Below are 24464 nucleotides of genomic sequence, written 5' to 3' on the forward strand. Positions count from 1 at the left end.
AGGTGATAATTTCAGCTCTCGGTAGCAGCAAATGAGATAGGCATAATTCTAAATTAAAATTCAATCGCGATATTTTAAAAAAAATCTCCACCTATTTTAAAGTTAAGAATTACTTCGACCAGCAAAAATATTACCCAGTTAGGTGGTTTGTACCTATCTATAACCGCCTACTTTGTGTTATAACATTATTTTTACCTATAACTTTGTTTTGGACCTATAACCCTGAAGAGTATCTATAACATTGTTTTTAAATATTTTAACTGTTTGCCCCTTTAAATAAAAATAAAATTAACTCAACTTTTATTCACCTACGACATTTTTGATAAATAAATACGATAGCAGTATGTATAGATACGGCATTTTACACTTTGACGATGTTTGATTATTTAATATTATTTAATTCTTGAGGAGAATAAAATATGTGGAACTAAAAATCGTCAAATCTGTCGACTTTCACCCGCTGTTATTTTAATTAACTTTTACCTTATTGTTGATCGGCACCCAGCAATGTTGATTCTGAAAAGATATGGAAATCTTACCTGAAACAATGAAAGATATTTTTACTTAAAACACGCTTGAAGAGCCAATCTGGCTCAATGATTAGTCATTATTGTGGAATGGATTTGTGGGTTTCAATCAATATTTGTTTTGATAGTTACAGTCTGTTGCAGGTGAAAATTTTCAGAGTAAATAATATAAGAAATATGATAATATAAGGCTAAGAGGCTGCCTAAAGTGTCATACTATAAATACCTATATTTTAGCATCAAATTATATGGACATTTGAAAATAAATTTGAAAGGTACATTATATTTAATGCTGTGTCGTCCTTTTTTTTTAAAAAAAAACATTAACTGCAGAAAGTAATTTTTGAGTTATCATCGAAAACATTAAAAGCAAAAACTGATGTTTAGACAAAAAAAATGCCACGTAGGAACAAGGTTTTAGTTCAATCCTACGTAGTAAAATTTTTAAAAACATCAGTTTTTTTTTTAATTTTTATGTTTTTTGACGATAACTTATTAACTATCTGCAGTTAGACGCTTATTAGAAAAATAATGTCAGAGTGGATCTATCAGTTGCGCTTTTCATCAACTCTGAATCTTTATTTTTTTTACTTTGATAACAATAATTAATTAAATACTGCATTTTCACAGTTAGCTGCTTTTAAGAGGGACGGCAGCACTCAATGAACACTTCAGCGCTTTACAGCGCTAAGCGCAGCTAAATGGAACAATAGTATAAATCCATCGCCGGAGACAGCTGTCACGGCGGACATATGGTGCCTACTTCCGACCTGGCAGCTGCATCGAAAGGTTATGATGACTGACAAGCATAAAGGTCACCTGAGCGATCTGAGGCTAACAATCGCCATCTCAAGTGGTCATTATCTCGTCATTTTTCCAGGTTATTGTACTACTACTGTGTTATTTAGGTACACTTAAGTATAGTCGTAATTCATAATATCATAGGTCGTAATGAATTTATTAACAGGGCTCTCTCCGTCACTCGATTCATACAATCGTAGTTCCAATTTCATTTGAATATTAAGCAACCAAAGTCCATGAAATGCAGACATATTCTAGAAACTAATATCTGTGTCTATGGTGTTTTAGATTTTTTTTAAATATGTAGTTTTAAAATAACAGGGGCTCAAAGATTTGTATGTGAATTTTTAAGACCGCGTAACTTTGAAACCGAATATTTTAACAGAAACCTGGAAAACCACAGGCATAGATATTAGTTTCTAGAATATGTCTGCAAAATTTCATGGACTTTGGTTGCTTAATATTCAAATAAAATTGGAACTACGTTTGTATGAAGCGAGTGACGGAGAGACCCCTCTTAAAATTAAACTTACGACTTTATAAAATATGACGGACGGCTAGTTAAAAATGTATTATGTTTTCATCCAGTTTATGTTAAACTTGAAAAGCTATTTCTTGATTAAAAAGTGGTTGGAATTTAAATTACTTTGAATAATTATTTATTCATGCTAAAATAATGTAAAGTGTCTGTTTTTGTTTGGCTATCTGTTACCTTTTGACCACCTATCCGCTTAATTTTCTGTCTAACATCCGTTTAACATCCGCAATCCAAATTATTTTTTTTAAATTTAAAAATAAAAAAAAATGACGAAATTTGGTACAAGAGATAGCTTGCATCTCAGAGTCAGACAGACTATTTTTTAATCCGGAAAATCAAAAAGTTCCCACGGGATTTTCAAAAACTTAAATCTATGCAGGCTAAGAAGTGGGCGTCCTCTAGTTTCAAACTTTGGCAATTTTTATAAGGGTATTTCTTTGTGTAAAGCTGATGGAAACACTAAAAAAAGTTTTAAATTATTAATAATAAATATTATGGATATCGTCAATAGTAGTTTTATTTCAGTAATATTGTTAATTTTAATTATTACCTAGTTATTAACACTATAATAAGAGGTTGAGTTGTATTTATTTGTACGTTTCATTCAATTTATAAATTCTTGCTCCATTGTATTATTATGTAACATTCAAAGCATGCGACGCATAATAAATGCCACATATTCAAGCTGTATTAGCTGATATTTCAAATAGAATGCCATCGGACTGCATAGCTCTCATAGTTCATTAAACAACAGTTTATAAAGAACATATTATTAAACGCAGTCATTGGCTTAGGGTAGAGACACACTTCCGAAACCTATTTAAGGTACTTATGTATTCAATGTAGTGCTATCGATAAGTTAAGCTAATTCCTACTTCCATGGTGTTATCCTAGGATAACAAGTGTAAATTAAAAATTTATAACACCCCCGACGATCCAAAGTATTTGAGTTTTCCAAAACATAATTTTCAAATAAATAATTATGTATTTAGGCAACGTCCATCTTGACAGCTTGACATTTGTCTATTGACATAATATTATGAACCTAACGGTTATCAAACCTTCTTTTATACAAGAAAACTAGAAAAGAGCTGATAACTCTTAAACGGCTGAACCAATTTTTTTAGATTATAGCTAAGAACACTCTCGATCAAGCCACCTTTCAAACAAAAAAAACTAAATTAAAATCGGTTCATTCGTTTAGGCGCTACGATGCCACAGACAGATACACAGATACACACGTCAAACTTATAACACCCCTCTTTTTGGGTCGGGGGTTAAAAAGGTTCCCATATCCGTCTTCAGGGTGCATGCTCGTATAGATATAAGGTAATCATTCATTAAGGCGTCAAAATTGATAACGATTGAACCATCAAAATATAATACAGAGAACAGTTTTTCACTTTCTTATATGTAATAAGTATATTTTATTTATTTATTTATTTATTTAATTAATTATTTAATTAGAACGGACAATTATCAATTATGGATGATAGGGATGTAATTTTTTAGAGTCCATTCCCGAAGGGTGGTAACGGGGGTCCGTTTTACTTTACTAAGCCTTCACTGTCCGTTCGTCCATCCATCTATCCGTCCGTCCGTCTGTCCGTCCGTCCGTCCGTCCGTCCGTCTGTCCGTCTGTCCGTCCGTCCGTCCGTCTGTCCGTCTGTCCGTCCGTCCATCCGTCTGTCTGTCAGCGGGCTGTATCTCGTGAACCGTAAAAGGTAGAGTTGAATTTTTTTTATAGAATATATATTTCTATTGGCGCTATAACAACAAATAATGAAAATTTCAAAATGGCCATTATGAAAACTAAAAAAAAATTTTCTGTACGATGATACGGAACCCTTCGTGTGCGAGTACTACTCCTACTTGACTGATTTTTTATTTTAAAAATTAAATGTCAATGTGATAAATTAAGGTATATTCACATTTTGTTCAAAGCAGTAGACTGCGTCGACTGTTATACCATGCACAAGTTATGAGTGTGACAGGCGGCTAACTTAACTTGGCGGAACTTGGCATCAAAGGAACTTTGAAGGATCTAGTTTGTCACTCGCGAGTAACAAAGAAGCATTTGCCCAGTATAAAGTTGTCTTATGGGGATATTTTCTTGATGCGGAAAACAAAAAAAAAACACATTTTCGATCTTGAAATCTGACATACTCCGTATACATCCGAATACTAGTGATACAAGTATGTAAGAAATCTTTACTATGTTTTGTAAATTCAGATTCCTAACTTAAGAAGAAAGCATCCGTGGTTTAGACAGGAGATAGGTACTTATAAGTGTAATTTTTTGCATCTTAGTTTCAGTTTAGTTTTTTTAGTTTCAGTTTCAGTTTCAGTAGTAGTACATGCCAATTTTTCAATTTTTGGTTTTTCAATATTTTAACCGCAAAAAAAACCATCGAGTTTTCGAGCATTCGAAATTCGAATGATATGTTCGAAAATCGAAATAAATGTGATAATCAAATAGGTACTTATGTACTTTTAATTGTGCAATGCGTGCAATATTAGGGCTCCCTCCTCTGCCTATTGCTGAAACTAAATTTTTTGGTATCTGCTTTTGACATTGATGAATTAGTTATTTGTTCAGGTGAACTATTTAAATATTTGCAAATTCATTATTCGTTTTAATTAAAATTAAAATAAGCTTTAAAACTTAGTACAAATATGAATAAACAGAGTATTTTTATGGTTATACATCTTGCATTGGCATTAAAAATTCTCAATAAAAATAATATAATGACGATAAACAGCTTAAAGGTTTCAAAATTCTATGGTCGACCCATAGGAGTCTACCTGGATATACCATAAAAAACGGGTCATCGAACTCGATGCAACAGCTGCTCTAATTCAAAATGGCGGCCATTTATGTCAAAAAATAATAAATGCACGCCTGTTTGCTATGATGCATTGAGTGATTACGTGCATCAGGCCTAATCGTGGTTTGATTATCTTGATCTTATTATGCTCCCAGTTTTAATTACATCTAGGGTCTGTATCGTAATATGTTAAACCCATGTAGGTATACGTTGCTACAATTTTGAGATGCATGTAGATTGTGGATGTCTTAGATTAAGAAACTATAGTTGTTGACATACGCTTTTCTCGAATTCTAATAGAACGTATCAAGTAGGTTACCTATGTTATTTGTCTGGAGTTTTGACACTACTAATTGTTGGAATTAGATTCCACAGAAACTTGGTTCCAGGACCTTCTGCATCCTAAGCAGATAGTGGCAAGGCTGCTAGAGAGATGTCGTTATTGATCAAACTTATTCCTTAAAGTAACGTATGATGTAGTAGTTTTCCATGTCTGTCCATTGCCTTAACGTGGTCCTACGAAATACCAACTCTTTTCAAATCGGTCTAGATCGATCTCTTTCTTGAGTTAAAAGCCTTTAAACTGAATATAAAATATCATATTATGACAATATTTAAAAATAGATTCACGCATCAGGTTCCTTCCTTAACTTCATATAATAGGTTTGCATAATAAAAAATTCTAAAAGTCATGTATCACTGATATATAAACATTAATTAACATACATGCATGTAGAAAATAATAACTAGAAGTACTTCGTATTCTATGCGTATATGTCATACAACTTGATGACACAGTTGTCATATAGTAAACTACGCATATGGTGTCATGCAAATGACAGTGCGTGTCTAAAACATCTATTGTTAACAAGTAATAATTACTTGATGTTCCGATGTGAAAAACGAATGTATCGTACAGCCTGTCAAGTACATGCTAATTTATTATGTGTGGTTAATGCATGCATCACTGGTTTTAGGAAGTATTATTTGCAGAGAAAAATAACAAAGAAACAAAAAGGAGAGTTTGGAATTGAAAAGTTTGTTGGAATAAAAATGGGTCAAGTTGAATTATTATAAAGTATTCACTCTTTTTTCTGCATTTCTGTAAAAATACGTGAAAATGTGAACATTTTTATGAAAATACTACGTTTTTACGGTGGTGTATCTGTGGTTTTTCCTATATCGATGATAGTGACAGAAAAAATCGTATTTCAAATGTTATTATTATTTTAAATTGAATAAGCATACATACATATAACATTTTTGGACTTCCTTTCGAGAGCTTTTTCAATCCATTCCGTAAACACTAAGGTCCAACGCAGGCCTATGGAGTAGAGCGGAGCTGAAGTGCAGCGTTTTTATTGAGAACAACTTAAACTCAGCCTTATTTATTTTGGCCATACTGATCGTACTTAATAATAAAATAAGTAATTTAAAAAGTTTCAAAAAAACCTGGAATGAATTGAGTTCGCACAGAAAGCACACATATCCGCCATTTTGATTTTTAAGAATTATACGTACCCAGTGACAATCGCGCTATGAAGACATCTAATGAGTCATTAGATCTATTAGAGTAATAACGTATCACTTATCAAAATCGTTTAAGCCGTTGAGTAGTAATGAGCGGACATAGGAACGGACACATAGGTAACATATATAGCCTCCTTTTGGGCTTCGCTTCAGTTGGGTAAAAAAACACGAAGGAGACTTAAAGGGAAGGGTTGTGCGTCGGGATGCGCCGCATGCTGCCTTCACAGTACGTAAATATTTTTTTAAATTCACTACAAGCACCCTCTTGACCACAATCACACCCGATGGAAAGTGATGATGTTGCTCAGATGAGATGATGCACTGGTAGATGTACATGACGATTCAAAAGTAGGTACTTGTAAAAGTTTAATTAAGTAACAACATTTTGAATTTTTGATGCGTTTACCAAGAAGTCGCTTATTTTAATGATACCCGGATTGCAATTGGTTGAAAACACAGATCGCGAAAGAGAACTTTAAACTTTAGCCATGCGTGTGAGGAATGATGACGTAAAACTTTTCGTGTGTGTAGATGGAATGTCGACGACATAAGAATGGAGATTTGCCCGACGATGGTAAGGTGGTAAAAAGGTGAAGGAGGGACAAAATCGCCTGAGCACACTTAGTTTTAGGTGTTATCCAAAAAGACACACGGCTTGGCTGCACTCTGCAGATGTGCATTGAACCTAAGATTGTCGTAAGTCTAAATTCCCATGCCTTTTTACGCAAATACAACAAAAAAGTAGTTGAAAGTGTAACATAAATCAAATAAAGGTGTCTCCGTATAGCGTTACATGTTTGAGCGAGGCGCGGCGGAAGCAGGCCGGAGCCAAATAATAAATTATGTTTTACCGTTCCCGCCGGGATCCAGTTACGTAGTTCGCTTATTACGATTATCGCTTTGGATTGTCGTTAATCGGGAAGAATAAGGCGGTAACTTTCGCCTCCTACTTAATTTACGAGCTAAGCTGTTAGTATCAAAGAAAAAAGTTTGGATCGCATGAATTTCGAAGTGTTAAGACCGTAGCCATATTTTGAAGCAATGCTTGTCCTAACTCAATTAGCAAGTAAATAGTGCGGATTTTAAAATAATAAATTGTCCTTTACCATTCCCACCGGGATAGAGTTACTTACGTAATTCGCTTATTACGATTATCGCTTCGGATTGTCGGTAATCGGGAAGAATAAGGCGGTATCTTTCGCCGTAAGATTCTTAATTCTTATGTCAAAGATTTTTTTTTTAGAATCACACGAATTAAAAAGTGTTAGTGTCGGCTACTTAGCCGATGTAGTGATACTAGTCCCAAAATATGGCACTGCAGCATAGGATGAGAGCGGGATCCAGTTACGAAATTCGCTTATTACGATTATCGCTTGAGATTGTCGTTAATCGGTAATCTGAATAAGGCGATATCTTACACCTCTTACTTAATTTACGGAGTAGATGTTTGTGTAAAAGTTAACGCAATTTCGGTAAGTTTCATGAGTTTCAGACCATAATTTATTACGCAAAACTTACCACAAAACTTAGGCTGCGGTTTAAATGACGTGAAACATGTATGCTTTATATTATGGGATAGTTAGCTTTATCTAATTCTAAGCATAGGTATGTAATTAGTACAATAAGCTGTTGGTTTTCACAATAAAATAAAATAGACTAATCAGGTGAAGACAGTATTATGTGATGTGTTTGTATGTTTTATGGGGGTAAATTGACTCGGTAATCACAAAATGAGGAATATAGCAATTAAAAAAACTGTCGTAATTTTGTTTCTTACAACTCCTCTCAACAAAAGGTTCTCTAATAGAATACTCTCAGCTCTCAGCATTTTATATATTATGCATTTGTTACTTACGTACATAATCTGTATTTATGTGCAATTAATAAAGTATTTATATCTATTTATATCCCGTTTCAAATTTATCTGAATTTTGTGCACGATATGGGGTAAAGTGATTGCAAGATAAATAGTCTTTTGCGTCTTCATTCCTCATACGCATGGCTAAGGTTTGGAATACTCTTCCGCGATCTGTGTTTCCTACCAATTACAATCCGGGTATCTTTAAAACAAGAGTGAATAGGCACCTTCTAGGTAAACGCGTCCCATTTTAGACCACATCATCACTTTCCATCAGGTGTGATTGTGGTCAAGCGCTTACCTATAGTGAATAAAAAAAAAGAAAAAAGTCTAATCTAATTGCAACATGGCATTGCCGGTTTACGCAAGTTACAGATTAAGGATTAAAATATACTCAAGCCCGGTTGAGATCCATCTGAGATCAGAGGCTGAGATCTATAGGGCGAACTTTGACTTTGCTCAACCTTAAGACACTGTTAAAACGAGACAATGTTATAACTTATAACGTTAACATCGATCTGTCTCGTTTTAACTCAGACTTAAATCTGAGCAAAGTCAAAGTACGCTCTATCAGCCTGAGATCCTGTGCAGTCATAATATGCCTCGTGTTTAGATTGGACTACTTGCTTTGCGCGCACTATATCTGCTATTAAAGTTTAACAGGTCAAGCTTGAAATTGCAGCCTATCGGATTTCAGTTCACCCTACCCTACACCATGCCTTTTGCTGCTTAAAATAAAATAAAATAAAAATACAACCCAATGATTACCTTTACCGGTAATAGGATGAATATGTTTAGTCTAGAGTAAAATAATTTTATAAAATAAGCCACGTTAGTAAAGTCGGGAAAAAAGAATTAGATAAAAAGAAAAAAGGGACTTCTGTTGCGTAGTCATTATAAAAATAATATAGGTAGGAGCCGCGGGCCTATTAGGGCATATTAATTATACGATATATTCAATGCGGTCAAAACTGATCACCTACCAATACGACTGCGCCGCACATTCGCAAAATAATAAATCATTTCATTTCATTTCACATACCTACCTACTTACCATACCCAACCCATAGTTAGTTGCAATATAAAAAATTTAGCACGCACTGATGGATTTGGAGTACTAAAGTCGTTCAGCCTGTGCCTAATCTCTCTCCGATCGTATCGGATTGCCGTCCGATCTCCCACGAATGAGAAAATAGAGTGCTCCTAGACTTAATCTCTTTTATTCTCGGTAGGAAAGACTTTCCAAACCAGTGGTAGATGCTTTTGACGATTGTAAAATATTAGATTTAATTCTATTTTTGTTTCTATAATATACTCTGCATAGTTGACTAGTCTCGGTTAAATTGGCTGTTCGATCAGGAGAAGATTATTATTATTCATGATCAGGGATCAGTGCGATCAACGCGTTTTAATGGCGTCATTCGAATTTTTAGAACTGAAAACCTGACTTGGGCACTTTAAGTTGTTCAAGCTGGTTCAAGATCGCACGGAATGTAAGTAATTTTTTTTTTCTTTCTTTTAATATTGGTTACGTTCGGCGCGTAGGGTGCGTGCTGATAAGTGTGCGATCACCATTAACAGCCCCTCATTAAGTAATTAGCACTCTATCATCAGGCATCATTGGAGTATTTTATTTACTTCAATTGCGTATCCCTTATATCTCCCTTACCCTACATTGCATAAAAACTGCAATTACCTATCAGTTGCCTCACACAATAACCAAGTTGGCAGAGACCCTAACCAGCATCTTTTGACCTCCCGCGCCTCCCTGCAACTTGGAAGATCGGTGGATACGGGGAGCACGGCACAGGGATGCGGGGCTCAAGGGATAATGGCGTGTGCTGAAGGGGTAGAAAGGCTTGAAGCCGGGAGGTCGTTAGCCTAGCTCTGATTGTTCGATGAGTGCAGCAATGACTCACTTGCGTACGTAAATAAACGGGAAAATTTTATACAGGAATGTTTAAACACTTCGATTGGATGTGGAAAACGGTCAATAAAAAATTCATTTATTAATTAATTACTGATGATCGGTGGGTAGTCAAAGCTACGTTTTACCAATCATGCATTTTGAATTCTGCCCAATGAATTTTCATTGGTTTAATTTGCTTCCGTAATAATAGGTGATTAGGTTAGGTTAGCGCAGTATGGTGGTTAAATGAGTAAAGGATATTTTAAATAGAGCTAGGAATCCAGTGCGTGTCATATTAAAGGCATCAAAGCACTGCTCGCCTTAGTTGAAATTGCTCAATGCTTATTTTTCAATATGACCTACCAGCAAATAGGTCCCTACCCTAACTAATAAATGCATACCCCTGCACTGATTCAGAACGCCTTTCCAACCGAGAAGAACTAACAAGAAACTCGACGGCTGCTCTTTTTAAAGACTTCATATTCCACATTATGCCATGTATATACAAGTGTAAATTAAAAATTTATAACACCCCCGACAAGTGTAGGTTACAGTAACTAGAAAAGAGCTGATAACTTTCAACCGGCTGAACCGATTTTCATGGATTATAGCTAAGAACACTCTCGATCAAGCCCCACCTTTCAAACAAAAAAAAACATTCATTAGTTTAGGAGCTACGATGCCACAGACAGATACACACGTCAAACTTATAACACCTCTCTTTTTGGGTCGGGGGTTAAAAATGAAGTCCCACGCAATACTGGAGCGAGCTGCAGGTTAAATCCATGCTCCTTTATGCTATTTAATACTGTGTCTTTATTAGATTATTTTTAATTTTGTTACGTACTCGTATAAGATTCAAAAGAGCTTCAAAATTCCTATTAGCATAATGCTCATCTGGAATTCGAGTTGCATAAAAGAGCTGCATTTTTCAGATGCACACAAAAGAGTTGCAAGTAAAAGTTTGTATACAAACAGTGCAGGTTGCGTCCCACCTTTTATTTACTAGGAAATAGAATATTCTTTCGAATCCCAGTGCGAGTGACATAAAAGGCATTCCTACGTAAGAATAGTATGTATTTGCTTTTCCCCCTTACCGTCTATATACTAAGCTCTTGTAAAGTAGGCAGTGCGTTCACTAGGTTATGCGTCCCCCTACCTATTATGTACCTACATATTATGGTGAACATAGGTTAGTACATAGACTATCTTGGCCCCTTTTGCTCCCATTACCTGGATAGCCTGAGGTGAGATCGTTTAACGAGTACATAACGATCCTTTACCTTTTGTGATGGCTGTTTACCTATTCGTTTTCATTTAAGTACCTCTACTTACTCTAGTTTTCATTACCCGAATGCGGCAAAGCCAAAAGGAAGGATTATGATTTTAGCAGTCCATGTATGTATGTAAGTGTGTATGTTTGTATCCAGATTCTGTGTGTTCCACCGTAGCGCCTAAACTAGTTACTGGGCCGATTTTGATGAATAAGGTGTCAATCGATTCGTCGTAAAGGTCCAGTGAAATAGGCTACATTTTATACGAAAAAAATTGACATAAGGGAAGTTACATGAAAAAAAGTGGTGGTCTCCTAATTATTTTTTTGCTATTGTATCGACTGGGGTGTCAAATGAAAGAGGAGAAAATTCTGAGTACATAAATATAAATGTACTACAACATTAAAATATACCTACCAAGCGACAGAAAAACAATTTAACTATAATATTTCAGCGTTTATTAAGACGATCGCAGTCGGGTTATAGTTTTCAACTTTATCTTGTTTGCTGTCAGATAAAGATAATGCTGAAAAACCTAATAGTGGAAATAGTGTTAAGAAAAACATGAATTATGTTATTACTTTTATCGTCACGGAATTGCTCTGTGTAGAAGCTTGTAGCCCATCAAAAGTTAGGTTTTACTTAATTACCGGTTGGATTTTTATTACCGGCAAAGTGGTAGAAGGTGGAGATTACCGGGCAAAGGTAAATGCTATTTATAAGCGTCTAAACCTCCCTGCGTGCACATAACGCACCTATGACACCGATGTGAGGCGTAGGTCACCTCGGTATATGGGTTAGGCGTACAGGCGCCCTAGGGGCGGGGCTTACACATAGTTCACAAAACCACAGCTTAACTATCATGCAGTTGATCGATGCATCTTCGTGACGACGACGCATCGATTTGAACGACGCGGACGAGTCAACAACAAGTCAGATTTTTACAACATAAATCCACGCAGACTCCGTCCGACGACGTCCCGGGCATGATATTTCTACTGAAAATAGTAGAGATATCATGCAGGAGACTAGAGGACAAAAACATTAATTCTTGCAATGTTTTAAAACAAATATGACATGGTCATTGGTGGCTTAAGCCGTGATAGACTGTTCCCGAACTGTATGATGGCTATACTGTGACACAGCTTATGTACAGAAAAACCTTCCAGGGGAAACGCGTTTAGTGCGTGCTTTGACTTGGATCTCGAGATTTTATAATTAATATGGACTTTTCTTTGCGTAGGAAAACTGCGCTAGCATAAAACTTTTTCATTTTAACACAGGTAGAATACGAGTACTAATTAGTGTTTTTACTGTTTACAGTTAGATACAAAATAACTTTAGCAGACTATACGTAATGATATACTAAAATGATAAACTGAAATTCGAGACTAAATGAATATCAACGTGCAGCTCAATCTACTGATAGGTATTTGGTGTAGAATATTGACCTAGATCGTATACTTATTGAATTAGAAATCCGATCAAATTATTTTCAATCGAGGTCCTCTAGACGAACTAGGCGCCGAAACAAACTTTTCTTTCTTACCCGGTCTTACCTGTTATGAGCTCACCGGTACTTCATTTTTTTTATCTTCATCTTCTTAAAAATAACGAACTTGGGCAGCCAATTCGTTAGGTAAAGCTTATATTTACCTAACGAATGACATTTCTCAATACAAAAAGTGTTATAACGTCAAAATTCACTAGATAAAGTTTATTTGGCCGTTGTGAAATAGACTCTAACTTTGATGGCCTGGGTTGTGAAACAGAACCTAAGCCAGTTAGGCCAAACTAGTTCGGAATTTGAAATTTCTGTATATTATGAACCGCATTATGCTGTATTTGCAGAACAAATACTGAAAACGCCGACCCATTTTGTATTTTATAAGCTGTGGCAATGAAACAATATAATTATACGTACGGAATCCTACTAGAACGAGGTCCAACACGTACTTAGCCGCTTTTTTAATTAATGGACGCGCTTTCGATTATCACATTTTATATGCTTATCTACGAATACTTATCATAGTGGGAGTTAATGAATCAAAGTGCTTGAAGCTACAAACGTTTTCAGCGCATTGGGTTTTCACCCTCTTTTGCCTTGAGAGCAGAATAAATTGGAACTAATTATTGTCATTATAAAGAGTGTGATTTCAAAGCTCGTGTAATTTTATAAAGCAAAGAAAGACAAGCTTTTTTCATGCACCTAACTTAATTGATATACCTAGAACCTAATATAAAGTGGCGTTCTTATTGAAATATGTAATAGAAACTAGCTATTGCCCACGACTTTGTCAGCGTGGCATACACAAATTTCAAACCCCTTTTTTTTATACGTGGGGAAATCCTCATGGATACCACCGCGCTCGGGGAGGCGAGGTGGTTTTGTCGGAATCGTACCGACTAAAACCCCACGGCTTACCGTCTCAATCGTTGATGCTGGGCACAGGGACACGAATATATTCAACTGCGACCCAGCTAACGGCGCCCGCCAAGGCAGGCCCAGCTCTAGGACTAAAAAGGGCCCCAACACCATTTAAGGCTCGCCGGAAGCAAGGGCTTGCCTTCCAACACGAGGGCCTACACTCCCGCGGATAACAGAGTCCCCGTGTCTATTACCCGGAGGCCCTACTCAAGGGGGCATGCGACGGTTGTGCGCAGCTCGCCTGTGCCCGATTCTCTTGCGGCGCATGGGAATGACGTAGAAGGAGGCAGCGGAGCGGCTGAGAGAAATTTCAAACCCCTATCTTATCCCCTTAGAGCTGGAATCAAAAATCCTTAGCGGATGTTTACGTCTTAATCTGCATGCCAAATAGCCCAATACCTACGTCCAGTGGTTTGAGCTGTGCGTTGATAAATCAGACAGTCAGTTACTCATTAAGACAGTCAGTCAGCTTTTTCTTTTATATGTTTTTGGATTAAAATAAAGTTAAGCTACGATTTGTGACGATTAAGTATCACTTGCTTTAATGCTGAAGGAAAACATTGTGAGGAGACCTGTATGCCTAAAAGTGTTCCATAATGGTCTCAAAGGTGTGTGGATTGGGAGAGGAGATCTTTGCTCAGTAGTGATCGGAAATGGGGATTGAGTTAATGATCAGCAATGGTAGGCAAGCGGGCAAAACCAAATCATCTATCTTATAAGTTTAGTGGATCACAAGTGTAAATTAAAAATTTATAACACCCCCCGACAAGTGAAGGTTACAGTAACTAGAAAAGAGCTGATAACTTTTAAACGGCTGAACCAATTTTTTTGGATTATAGCTAAGAACAGTCTCGATCAAGCCACCTTTCAAAAAAAAACTAAATTAAAATCGGTTCATTCGTTTAGGCGCTACGATTCCACAGACAGATACACAGAATATACCACGTCAAACTTATAACACCCCTCTTTTTGGGTCAGGAGCTAAAAATATCTGGTAAAGTCGTCAGATGAAAAAAGTTTTGAATGAAAATTAAAGTTGGACTTAAAACTGCGGTGCCATAGCTACAATTTAAAAAAAAAAACGAGCAAGCTAACCTAACCATCTGACCAGTTTTGTGGACCAAAACGTCCACTAAAGTCAACAGATGAAAAAATGCTTTGAATGAAAATTGAAGTTGGAATGCAAACTGTGCTTCGCTATATATTCTAAGGCCAGAATTAGATTTCTCGACGAGGGTGGCTTCACGCTGCACGCCCCCACGCGTGCCGGGGTAGGCTCTAATGAACTGGATGAACTACAAGTTCCGTAGGCAGTAGGCACCTACCTAGCGTACCTACGACCCTATACCCTATACTTTGACTTCTGCCTGTGTAGTCCAAAGAATCTTGCATAAATAATATTAATTTCTAGATTTTATAACTCTATATAGAATTTCTGGCTTTATTTGGCTGCCTATGAAATCCTTTCCTTTAATAATAATTTAAACAATTACAAAGAAGATAAAATTACATAGCCTAATATAATGACTACTGAAATTAAAGCTCTCAAATTAATGAGGAAATGATTAATGATTACTGATTATATGATTACTGAGGAAAAGCTCTCTTTTAAAATAACTATAACTATTGAGCTTTCTACTATTCGATATTTGTCCATTCCGGAGTCGATTAAAAACGACGGTAAAACATTGCCCTAATATTTCTAGATTTTCACAAACACTATAATGCAGTTAAAAGAAGTGAGTATAATTGATATCTATAAAAAACTAAAGCACCGTTTAGAATGATTATACTCTAGAAAAACCACTCCAATTCACGCTTAGAACTGACAGCAAGATACGACTATGTCTTTTTATTAATTTTCACATAGTTTAACCCTTTATATCCATCTTTTTCAAGTGCGTACCTAAGTATGGTTAAATAACTTGGTAAAGAAAAACATAAACACTGTCCAAGTCCCTTGGAAAAACAATTTTTTTAAATGTGTGCTAAAACCTCTCCACACTTCCATTAGAATAGTTAAGGAACGGAGCTGCGTGGAGTACGCACTAGGCGCATATGCGTGGCCACGCGCGATTTTACCGCCGCGCTGCGTTTGACGCGCCACTTGGCATCGCTTCGCTAATGGCAGGAGCTTGTGTTTATCCACACGGAACATTAAAAAAAAAACCGGCCAAGTAAGAATCAGACTCGCGCATTGAGGGTGCCGTACAGCTACTCTGGTATTTTTTCCGACATTTTGCACGATAAATCAAAAACTATTATGCGTAAAAATAAATAGCAAGTGTAAATTAAAAATTTGTAACACCCCCGACAAGTGAAGGTTACAGTAACTGGAAAAGAGCTGATGACTTTCAATCGGCTGAATCGATTTTCTTGGATTATAGCTAAGAACACTCTCGATCAAGCCACCTTTTAAACCAAAAAAATAAATTAAAATCGGTTCATTAGTTTAGGAGCTACGATGCCACAAACAGATACACAGATACACACGTCAAACTTATAACACCCCTCTTATTGGATTGGGGGTTAAAAATCAGTTTTAGAATATATATGTATAGGTAAAGCTCTTTCATAATGATATCCCACTTGGTATAGCTTTATTTTACTTTGAAACTTGAAACACATTCTAATTTATTTTTCTGTGATTTAACCACAAACCCACGGTTTTGGGAGTTTAATCGAGCCTACAGTTTTTGTAATAAGATCAATAAAATTATTCACATTTTTCATTTAACATTTTGCTTAGAAATTACTTTTTATTTTAATTATTCTTAATCAATTTTTTAATTAGAATTTATAAAATAAAAATAAAGAACAGCATAATAAATTCAGAGAAAAATATTTGAATAATGTGAATACGGTGAAACGCATAACATTTCGTATTACTTCGAATGCGTAGTAACTAGTAGGGGTGCATCAACGCACCCCTCACGCACTTACGCACACTTTCACAACCAGTGCACTTATATTGTGAAACTAGAACGCGATTGGTCGAGATCTGTCTCTGTGTGCGTAACTGCTTGCTAGTAGAAAGGAGGTCGTATAGATAGAGTTATTTATGTCTAGGCTATATGAATTAGGTGCGTGCATTGGGGTAGTCTTCGCTAGGAAAAAGTATTGATTTGTTGCTCGGTGCCAGAGTTTCGTGGAGCTTTCGCGAGTTTAAGATGAGAGAAATAAAAAAAATGCGAGGTTTAGATAAATCTGAAAGTTTTGAAATAATTTGAAACTGTCGTATAAAGCAGTGAGATAAGAATCTTCTTTGTTTATTTGAAGTTTGATTTTCATATAAAAGTTTTCATTTATATTTGAAGGAGTTTTTAAGCTGACCGACGCGTTTCTTTTCGTTATAAACCTGGTTTTTCTTAGATTTCTGAATACTTATCTATAGTATATTAAAACTAGCTGATGCCCGCGACTTCATCCGCGTGGATTTAGTTTTTGAGATATTCCATGGGAACTCTTTGATTTTCCGGGACAAAATGTAGCCTATGTCACTATCCAGGTCTTTAACTATAATATCTATGCAAAGAATCACGTTGGTCTGTTACTTATTTACGGCGTGATTGAAGGACAAACACACTTTCGCATTTATAATATGGGTAATGATTTTTAGTTTGATAAGGAGTACACACTACACATGGAATACAAGTGATTCAAACCAATTTTTTCATAAATCATAATAAATATGACCTGATGACCACTCTATCAATTTAATTACGAAAGCCTACATTTGGCAGGTTGTTTATATAAGATGTAAAAACGAGGGTTATAATTTAAAAAATCCCATATTTTTGAAACGAGTGATAAATTCCACGGGCAGACGAAGTCGTTGACAACTCAAATAACAATCTTACTACTAATAATATAAATGCGTAAGTGTATATTTTGTTTTTTCCTTCAATCACGTCACAATGAGCAACAAATTCGCGTGATATTAATTAATTTTGCATGACTTGGAGATTAAGGCTACTTTTTATCCCGGGATATCAGAGTTCCCACGGGATTTAAAAAAATCTAAATCCTCGCGGTAAAAAAGTCGCTACCATCACCTACTATAGATATTAGATACAATACTCAAATTAAGTAATGAATAATCATGAACAGTTTTATTTTCTTCTCTTTAATAATCATTATTCACGTCTTTGTCTGAATTTCAGTCATTTTAATGGTATTCCCTTATACCTACTCTGTATATTTTAAACGTAGTTAAGTTAGATGATGGATATGTAAAACCGGTTGGAAAGAAGATCCGGTTTTGTCGCTTGCCTACATGAATAAGCTCAGCTTTAATTCTTCTATTTAAATTTTATTAACGAGCGACAATGCGTCTTTATATTCGATGCAAGTTTATACAGCGGCGGCCATCTTGCGAGGGGTTTTGAACACAATGAGGATATTTTTTTTTATTAATTTTTATTTTAATATCTTTGATGTAATGTTTTAAGTACTTTTCGGCGGTTATCATAAAGTTTTAATCACACTTATATCACAAAGGCGAAAGTTTGTCTGTATATATGTGTGTATGTTTGTTACTCCTTCACGCAAAAACTCCTGCACGAATTTGGCTAAGAATGAAGATAGATTGCATCCTGGATTAACACATAAACTACTGTTTATCCCGGAAAATTAAAGAGTTCCTAGGGGGTTTTTAAGAAACCTATATCCATGCGAACGACATCGCGAGAATCAGCTAGTGTGTTTAATATTTATAAATCAAGATACTCTTTAAAAACATAGTGGTTTTATACAAATTAGAATTAATAAGTCTTTGTATTTGACTCATAATTTATATAGATATTAGTTAATCAAGCTTTGGCTTACGTTTTCAAATCTAGCCCATTTAGTCTGAACTCATTAAATGTAGCTTATAGCCAATAAAAAAAAACGTTATTAATATAAATATCTACTTAAGTACAACGCAAACCTTTCACCAAGTAACATTTCGTATGTGCTTTTAAAAATAGCCAATTTGCTTTGTAAAGCCATTAAATATAACTTAAAGCCAATCCAGCAAAAAAACAATCAACTTAAAATTTACGTACTGTGCGACCTACATATTGTAAAATACATAATCTACCTACTGCACGATATTATAATGTAGATACACCTATGTAAGTCAATGCAAGATGCATCATTAACTGATGTGGCCCGTTACATCAGCTGATAGCACAAAAACCAGCCATCTGCCAAGTGAGCCCCGTGAATCACCGGCCAGGGCCGCGGCAGCCCTTGGCGCGTGCCGAGAAAAAAAAAACCAAAAGTGTAAACCGAGTCCGACCGTTATACGTACGTAAGTCCACGTGGTCGAACCCCCGGTTGAAAATCGAACGTTTTGTGCTTTTTTCCGGGAGTGTCAATATTTGTTATCTGTGCCGATTTTTTTGGCCTCTTTTGAGCGTTTTTTGCAATATACCGCAGTGTGCGATTTTATTAATTTTCAATGGGGCATGCGAGTAAATTTAATGGATAGGTATATTGGTCGACGTTAGCTGCGTAGTGTATTGGATGAGACTAGGGTATTTGTTTGATTGGAAATAGACACGGTGTCTGGGGTAGTTTGATTACTAACAAATAAATCGAAGTCTAATCAGAAGCTCAAAGATTTTGCAAGTAAGATCGTACAAAATATAACATTAATCACTTTCTCTGTGCTATATCCACAGAATTAGAAATACTGTGGCTATATCTTTAGAGCACCATGGCCTCTTCAATTATTGACTAGATACATATATAATGATATAAGCTTTAAAGAGTTAATAATCAAAGGGTATAAGATTTATTGAGATAAAAATGATTTTTGGGATCTTATGACCATAGATATTATATCTATAAAAGACAGTCCCTATAAGAAATGTAAATGTGAGTTTTCCACTCAAGTTTCACAATTCACAAACAATACAGCAATAAACATTAGCGAGAAACTTTGCTATAAATCCACTGCTTTATCGCAGATTTTAATGGCTTTTTTGTTTTGCGGATTATTCATACATTTACTTTTAATCGAGGAAATTTTTTGCTCACCGAATTAATGGAACAGCAATATAGTCGCCATCTTGAAATTAAAGGAGATTTATTGTTACTATATCTGTTTGTTTTATTTCATAAGATACTTGAATTGGCTACACTATAACAATATTATGTCTAGATCGCTGATATTTATGGAAATAATATTGCTAGAACAATAGTTATATCGTTTTATGACTGTTTTTGATTGTTATGTTGGTATGATCCAAATTTTATTTATTTATCGCAACTTTATCTCTATGATATCATCAACTAGATACTTTGGGATGACAAAAAGTATTATTTAATATCATTTGTTTTCAGAATTATCTTTTACAAAACAAAATCGCTTCCCGCCGTCATCTGTTCCTCTGTACGCTCAGCTCTTTTAAACTAAGCAACGGATTTTAATGCGGTTTTCATCAATAGATAGAATGATTCAAGGGGAAGGTATACTTACTTAGATTAATATTGTTTTGTGTTAATTTGTTGAAATATGATGATAATTGTTCAAGATGTCGGAAGAAATTAAGCCGACTGGGAACTTTAATCGAAAATGCTGTCTTATTCTTTTGAAATACTTCACAAAATAATTTATGATAAGATTGTGACACCACATTAGTATCTACAATACACCCGTGTGAAGCCGGGGCGAGTCGCTAGTCTTCTAAAATCTCTTTCTTTTTTAAAAGCCAATTGCTTTTGAACACACCCAACGCTAATGAAGACCCGTTTAGAGTCTAAACCTAAATTTACGCGAACGAAGTCGCGGCATCATCTAGTACATAATAATATCGAGAAATCGAATTATTAGAATATCAAACGAAGCCACGCTCCATGCATGCAGGTGACGGCAACAGATGGCATTACATATGCACGATAAGAAAGCCAGCGCGAAACGTATAAAGCTCTAGGTATATTCTGCTGACTTTTCTCTTATGTTATTTTGATCTATATTTTTGTATGTTAACAGGACTCTCTCCGTCACTTACTCCATACAATCGTAGTCCCAATTTCATTTGAATATTAACCAACCAAAATCCATGAAATTTTGCAGACATACCTATTCTAGAAACTAATATCTGTGCCTGTGGTTTTGTAGTGTGGTGTGGTGTTTTAGAGTTTTCTAAAAATATGTAGTTTTAAAATTACAGGCGCTCAAAGATTTGTATGTGAATTTTTAAGACCGCGAAACTTTGAAACCGAATATTTTAACGGAAATCTGGAAAACCACAGGCATAGATATTAGTTTCCGGAACGTTTCTACGAAATTCCATTGAGTTTGATTGGTTAGTATTCCAATGAGAGACGAACTACGTTTGTATGGAGCGAGTGACGGAGTGACCCCTCATAGCCTAGTGGTTAACCGTCCGCCTCCTATGTATTTGGGGTCCGTGGTTCAGGATTCAGGGTCTATGTGCGTTTTAAGCAATTAACACTCGCTTTGATTGTGACGGAAAACATCATAAAGAAACCTTTTTCATTCCTAATTAATGACTTCTCCAACATTTTCTGAAATCTGTTCTTTTTACCAAACATTATCTTAAAGTAGATTTTGTGTGAATTATTTGTTGTATTTTTTGAACGAAATTTTCTTTTTCCTTTCTATTATACCTAATAACTCTGTGCCAATAAAATTAAAAAACTATCCTACTTTTCGAAACTTTCAGGACATGTTTTTTGTAACAACTTTTAAGATTTTAATCGAACACTTTATAGACGAGGACAAGAAAAAAAAAGTAATTTTATATAAAACCCACACAATCGAAAACCAGCTGCGCTAACGAAAACCGCCTACAAAAACACCTTTCCACAATGGTAGGATTGGCCTACGATAAAGAATCCTAGAGGTGTTACCATTTGCAGTCAGTGATTGGAGCGCGTGCGCAGCTGCCGCACACATTTCGTTCGACTCGTGCGCACAGATAATGTGGACGACATATGATAATATAAATAATGCCATAAGGTTTTACTGAAGTTTACTTGAAAAAACCGGGCAAGTGCGAATCGGACCAGCATACGAAGGGTTCTGTACAATCGTACAAGAAATAACACATTTTTTGGTGATGTAACCACAAATTCATGGTTTTCGCATTTTCCTCTTTACTTGTGCTATTTAGGACGTTGACACCTGTCAAATTTCATGATTCTAGTACGCGAGATTCTACATTTATTGGACGGAGCATAAGACCAACGTCTCGATTTTAAAATAAAGATATAATAAAAAAGATAAAGTAAAATAAAGATTCGGCTGCGTTGGTCCGACCAGATTAGAGAAGTGGTCGACACACCCTTTTGCAATAAGGAAAAATGGCACAACATCGTGAAGATGATGATATCTGGAGGGAGCCACGATCCTCAAAATTGAGGAACCGACGCGATAAGAAGAAGGTTAGCGGAAAGTATAGGTACAGGTATTGATTCCCTTGACAGACACGACAGTCAAACAGACATACAACAAAGTGACCCTATAAGGGTTCCTTTTTCTCTGGAGATACGGAACCCTAAACACTGTTAACGGACGACACATAAATAAAGATATAGACTGTCGCTTTAGTTATGCCGCCACGTTTTTATTAATTTTGGATGAATATACGTTGTCTTTATTTGATACACATACTAGCTTTTCCCCACAATTTTTTCCCTGTGATATAATAAATTATAGCCTATTAGTAATCAGGCATAATGTAGCCTAAGTATCTATTATTGAAAGAATTTTCAGAATCAGATCATTAGTTCCGAAGATTACCTCCCGGGAAATCGAAGAGCATCCACGGGATTTTTACATAATGCAACATGCCATGCACATTTTTATAAAATGCAATTGTTATATATTACACTAGTTTTGTCTGTTGTCGAGAATTTATTTGCGGTTGCTGATTACATAATATGGTACCTATCTAAAGTACAAATATATAATAAATAATATATAATAAATAAGTTTTGATCAGCTCTAGTTTTTGAGTTTCAGATATCTGACATCTATAGTTGCTAAGAAAAATCATTAAAAAAATAAAAAATAAATAAAAATAAACACTTATCAATAATAAAAATAAATCAGGTTGGGAAGAAGTTAAAATATCTAGTGCTGGCAATCAAAGCATGCAACATCTTTCTCCAAAGAAAAATACTAGATACCTACTAGATACTAAAATACAGATTTATGAACAAACCTAAGGGTGGCCTTAACTCTACTTTAGGTACCTACTTATAACTTATCCCAACTCATGCTAGATCTATCTACCATTTAGGTACAAACTACAAAGCCCTCAACCATTTAACGTGAATTGATGATAATAAACGTAGGTAGAGGGCTCACATAAATCGTTATAAGAGCACTAGCAAAAATAGCGCTACTTCGAATAATTACTTTAAAAGTAGGCTTTAAATAAAGGTGATTGTACACAGAACAAGGGAAGGCCTCCCTTCCTCCAACTGAAGCTTCAGGGGCGCTTGTTATAAAACTAATTTGCTAAGTTTAACTTACTTTGCAGCCCTTAACTTGTAATCGTAAATTAAGTCAAGTAGGTTTCTTCTCTCAAGTTTCGGGGAACTTTTCCTTTAGAATCCGCTTCATATTATAATTATTAGGTTCGCCTTTTACATTTTTTATATTAAAATAGTTTTGAAGGTTTATTTCGATAAAGTAAAAAAACTTATAAAGTTTTTCTTAATAGGTGCTTATTAGCTATTCTGAATTCAATTAGGAGAATTTTCCCTAGCGCGCTTCCCAGCACTTCCCATATAAACGTAGTTTGGTTCTCATTTTAATATAATTTAGTCAAACTTAGCTAAAGTAAACTACAATTAATTTCCTCCTTGCTAAGTACTTAAGTAAACTAAGTTTACAATTAAGTATCTGGTCTATAGAAACTCATGTTTATTTAATTTCAGTTCTTAAGTAGATATAAGTTTCTTTGAATTCAGATACAAGTTAGCCCTTGACTGCAATCTCACCTGATGGTAAGTGATGATGCAGTCTAAGATGGAAGCGGGCTAACCTGGAAGGGACATTCCTTTGGTTTCTACATGGCATCGTATTTGGCGGTACGGCTGTGCCAGTAGGGTGGTAACTAGCCACGGCCAAAGCCTCCCACTCTAGTGTGTAATATTTCACTGTCAATATTCATGAAAAGGGAGATCGGGAGTTCCAATCCCAGGCTCGCACCTCTAACTTTTCATATGCGTTTTGAGAAATTAAACATCATTCGCTTTAACGGTGAAGGGAAATATCGCGAGGAAACCTGCATACCTGAGAGTTCTCCATAATGTTCTCAAAGGTGTTTAATGTCTGTCGATCCGCATATAATTGCCAGCGTGGTGGACTATGACCACCTTTCTCATTCTGAGAGGAGACCCGTTCTCAGTAGTGAGCCGGTGATGGGTAGCTCATGATGGTTCGCGAAAAAATATCCAAGATAAAATATTTCGTTCATAATATTTGATAGAAAATCAATCTCGTTTGAGAACCGCTTTCGTCGCTAACTCGATATCATATTAGGCACAGTATATTCAGAAATTGATTTCTTCCAAACGATATTATTTGCTCGACAGATATTTTTTACCAGCTTATACTTCGATTTGCTAAGGTTATTGCTATCACTGTACGCTTTAGTAAAGCTCAAAATCGTCTAATTTTTAAGACCGCGGTTAAATCTGTAAGTGTTACTTACAAGTTGTACGTAAGTAGCTTACATGATTACTTACGAGTTACGACACTAACATAAACACTCTTATAAGTAAAATTACCTCAGTTAACTTG

General features: G+C 35.5%; 1 protein-coding gene and 1 long non-coding RNA gene across 3 annotated transcripts in view; both read right to left on the reverse strand.

The window, feature by feature from the left end:
- The window catches only part of LOC123866945 (DNA N6-methyl adenine demethylase), a 168564-nt gene that overhangs the window by 119938 nt on the left and 24162 nt on the right, over positions 1–24464 (reverse strand). The gene's annotated exons all lie outside the window — the stretch shown is intronic.
- On the reverse strand, positions 4764–24022 carry LOC123866987. The gene is made up of 3 exons (XR_006796300.1): positions 23878–24022; positions 21357–21365; positions 4764–4775 (listed from the first exon to the last, which is right to left on the reverse strand). It is a non-coding gene; the product is annotated as an uncharacterized LOC123866987 (long non-coding RNA).

This window comes from Maniola jurtina, chromosome 7, assembly GCF_905333055.1.
Source record: "Maniola jurtina chromosome 7, ilManJurt1.1, whole genome shotgun sequence".
Taxonomy (NCBI): domain Eukaryota; kingdom Metazoa; phylum Arthropoda; class Insecta; order Lepidoptera; family Nymphalidae; genus Maniola; species Maniola jurtina.